Raw genomic sequence first — 4,096 nt, 5'->3', positions numbered from 1 at the left:
ACCTGGGGACCAGGACTGTGTGAGTCTTGAGGATGTGATCAGATGCAGAGAGAAATGCATCCCGTGAAAGAGTGCTTGCTGCTTTGTTCATGAGGTAGAGGCTGGTCTGCTTATGTGCTTGAGGTATCATGTGGAGGCAATGGCTTGTGGTCTGCCTGAGCGAGGAACGTGGTCCAAAGGAGCCTCTGGAAAGGAGAGAGCAGGCTGTGAGCTGGGGAGCTCTTCAGAGAGCTTGAAGGCTGGTCACCTCCTCTAGAATTAACTTTGAAACTGCAATTCATAGCCAGGCTGCTTTGACAGTGCCTGCCCTCACCTTGTCTGAGTGCGTTGTGCTGCTTGTGCTCCAGGCTGACTTGGGCACAAGCCCACCCTGAACTGAAAACTTGGCAGTCCCGGGGGTGTAGCAGTGCACCCAGGCTCATCCCCCTTGCTGAAGGGCTCGGCTTCTTTTCTCAAGCACACCCCGAGCCGAATCGAGCTGTGAGGCTCCTGAGGAGTGACCTTGCATCTCAGGAGCTCTGAAGTCAGGCAGAGGTTAAGGTCTGTTTCTCTTTGTGCAGCTAGGTCTTGAATGTAATCAAAGCAGAAATTATACTTTCGTGTTAAGCAACGGGTTTGTCTTGGTAGGTGTGTTCTGACACTTAGTGCTGTGTGGTTGCTGCACAGTTTTCAGCTGACATCCTGTTTACATGTGCTCCCATGTGTTAGTTTGCAGAGATCCATAGTTATGAGCTCCACAGCAGCCTATTCTACATGCCTCCAGGTTCTCATACCAACTTCCTTGTCACCAGCATCTGGGAAGCCCAGAGGAAGGCACCAACTGTCCTTTATACTCCCCATGCCCATGTATGCTGGGAGGATATGGGAGTCTCATTGAAAGCTCCACTTACAACATTGTTGCAGAGCAGTGCAGCACATGCACCAGTTGTGTTGCTTGCAACTCCAGGCGTATGGCTACGTAGATAAAATATTGAGTTTCATGTCATTTGCCTTTCCCACTTTCATTTTCATTTCTGTGCCCTTGAAGCACCTGAGTGCTGTGCTGTCCCAAGGAACCGGATGCTGTTGTCACTAGGGCACCCTACCGGAATCTCGTATGGTTTGCTTAGGCAGAAAACAATCCTGACAACTTGTGTCTAAACTGTTTTCTGAGTCAAGAGATTGCCTTGGAGCCAGCCTTGCCCACGTTCCCCCACACAGAGGCTTATTAGGCAGATCTACAAATTTCCCTAGGAGAATCACTCCAGGGACTTTGAGATGGCTATTTATAGCCTGACTTAAGCGTATGCAGGCGTGTCACGTACAAGGCAGTCAGGATGTGTGCACTAAAAGCCTACCTCCCAACAGTTTGCCACTGCCAAGTGTAGTGGTTACAGTTTTCAGAAGAGAAATCGATTGAGCGTTTCCATGCCTTGACTACAGTGTCAGCTCTTTCTTCATATAGGCCAAAGCTTTACAAATTAGGAAGCTAAATTCCGTCTTGTGTTTCAGTGACTTTAGGAAGACAACTACTTTGATTTCCGTCAGCACGCTTCCGTCGACATACAGCCTTCACTTTCTAGCCTGCTGAGAGTTGGCATTAAAGGAAGGGGTTTACAAGATGAAACAAGTTACTCTGCAGCTGATGATGTTTTCCTGACTATGGAAACAAAATTCCTAACTGGATACTGTTTCCATCAAATGCTTTGAAAGTGCATAACTTGGATACTGCTGGTAAACTCCTTCTAAGGCTGAATACTGAAATTCCAGTGTGTCAACAGTTCCTGGCAGGTCCATCTTCTCACAGACGGCTCGAGTAGTTCAAGGCTATGCCCCAGGTCAGGGGTCAGTGCTGGCCCTGGAAACAGTCCTCCCTTTCGTCAGGATCGGAGAAGCCACGTCGCTCTCTGATGTCCAGGAGCCAGGGTGCCAAGTTCCTGCCTTATTTTTTCAGAGAGGATGAGAAAGAAACGGATTTGGGATATAAGAGGTAACATTGGCCTCCTCAAAGAGTTCAAAGCCCTGCAGCCCAAGTAGCACTGCCTCAAACCCTGACACCTTTGAGCCTCTACCTGAAGCCTTTCTTGCAGCTCCTTCAAATAGTGTGACTAATGCTGTCCTGCTATCTGAAACCTTGCCGCTTCTCCCCAAACTAGTGCTGCTTCCACGCAGTCCATCTGCCTCCTCCCATTTCCACTTCATGTCTTCAGCAGCTCACTAAACGCAGCCCACTAGTCAGTCCTCACCCATGTATCTGATCTGTCTCCAGATGGACAGGCAGGAGGACTTGACAGGAAAGCCTGCCATTCCTTCCTAAAAGGATGTCAGTTCCTGGATTTGGTCTCCCCACATTTTTCACAATAGCTGAAGAGAAAGTCTACAGCTGGCAGCAAGAAAAAGGTTTTCTGCATGTCCAGATAACCACTTAAATCTCAACTAGAAAAGCTAGCCTGCTGTTTTCTAGAAGAGAATTTCAAAGCAGCAAATCCTGTGAAGGTTTTTGTTTCATTGCTTTCAGCAATGTTTACGTTGTTGAAACCAAAGAACTTAAAGTCGTAGTTCAGCCTACTGTGGGTTGAGTTTTGCTGACCCAGGATGCATACAGCTAATCGTTAAATCTACAGATAGCACTCCCATAAAGGTCTTTCAAGCAACAAAGTACAAGTGACTCCCACTAGATATACCTGGCCTGCTTAGAAACCACTCAGGCTGGCATGTACAGAGAACACACAGACAACAACCTCCCCAAGCCCACCTTTTTAAACCAGAAGACTGGTTTTAGGGAGTATGCTCCCCTTTTTTATTACAGCAGACACTAAGCCTTCAACCCTGACAAGGCATTGTTTGTATTTGGAATCCACATACGTTTGGCATTTTATCCATTCTTAAGAAACTAGTTTTTTCTACTCCTATAACAGCTCAGTCCTGACAGAAGTTTTGCAAGCACACAAATGTATTGATTCCTCAGGTCTCTTCTCCTGCAAACAGCTGAGTCAGCATTTGTAGTTCTAACACAGCCTCCATTGCCTTGGATGTCACACTTTGAATCTGTCACAGGACTTCTGGATAAGGCAATGGAAGAATGACCATTTCTCTTCTAAAAGCTGAAATTTGGTCAAAGAGACCACCCACATCATCAAAGTGTTCCTCAAGATGAATTCCACACAAGCCACGTGTCAAAGAAAGGTAAAGAAACTCCCATCATTGTCTCTATATGTTTTCTGTTATTCTTTCTGAATAACCTACTGTAGAGCAGAGGCACCGTGGGATTTTACATTAGACTCTTTAGAGTTTGCTCCTAGCCCCTCCAAAGAAATCTAACTGCGCTTGAAGAATCCGTTCTAAAAGAGAGCCCACTTAAAGCCATCAGTGCCAACAGATTAAATCTTATGCCAGGGGATTAAACACTGCCCCCATTTAGATTCCATAGGAGAGCAGGGAGGGGAACACTTCACAGTCAGGCAGCTGCTCCTCGTCTTCAGTAATTTCCTCCCTCCCCTGTTCTCTAGTGACACTCACCTTCTGGAAGCTCTGTTAGGGCTCTGCTTCCTATGCCTCTGAAAATGTTCCTCATCATTAGAGGAGGAGGATGGGGAAGTACTGTTGTAGAGTTCATCTTTCCATCTGAAAGCATTGGAAAGGCAACAACAAAAACAAGGTTAAGAACACACTAAGTCCTGCCAAGACTCAAGGGAGCTCTCTCTCAGAATGTCCTGTGAGAGCTATGAACTTTCCAGTCCGTTTTATTCCTCAGGCACGTGATTTCAAAAAGCATTACCTGTTTTCCCTTGTGAGAGCAAAATTCAGTCTTCCTTGGGAAGGGGAAATGTTGAACTATGACTCCTCTGTGTCTCTGCCTTGGTTTTCCTCACAGTGTGCCTCTTTGCCACAGGTAGAGCAGGCAGTGGTGCATGGAGCTTGGAAAGCAGATGCAGATCTATTCAAAGGCAGCACCAGCTGGGTCTAGCAGCCTGCCAGTGGAAAGGCGTGCCTGGACATAAGTTCTCAGTCTTCTTTAACATCCTGGCAGGCTACAAAATAGATGGCGTAAAAAACCAAGTGACAATAGAGATTATCTGATGCCCTACATAACACGGAAGTACTGACCGAGCGGCAT

The 4,096-nt window shown here is 46.7% G+C and overlaps 1 long non-coding RNA gene across 1 annotated transcript; it reads right to left on the bottom strand.

Annotated features, from left to right (window-relative positions):
• Positions 1 to 524: 524 nt before the first annotated feature.
• Positions 525 to 3,885, bottom strand: LOC138062572 (uncharacterized). Its single transcript, XR_011136522.1, has 3 exons — positions 3,758 to 3,885; positions 3,499 to 3,603; positions 525 to 1,920 (listed from the first exon to the last, which is right to left on the bottom strand). It is a non-coding gene; the product is annotated as an uncharacterized lncRNA (long non-coding RNA).
• Positions 3,886 to 4,096: the final 211 nt, after the last annotated feature.

The sequence above is a fragment of the Struthio camelus genome, chromosome 28, assembly GCF_040807025.1.
Source record: "Struthio camelus isolate bStrCam1 chromosome 28, bStrCam1.hap1, whole genome shotgun sequence".
Classification (NCBI taxonomy): Eukaryota; Metazoa; Chordata; class Aves; order Struthioniformes; family Struthionidae; genus Struthio; species Struthio camelus.
Note: the sequence above shows the minus strand (reverse complement) of the source record. Positions and strands in the feature narration are given on the sequence as shown.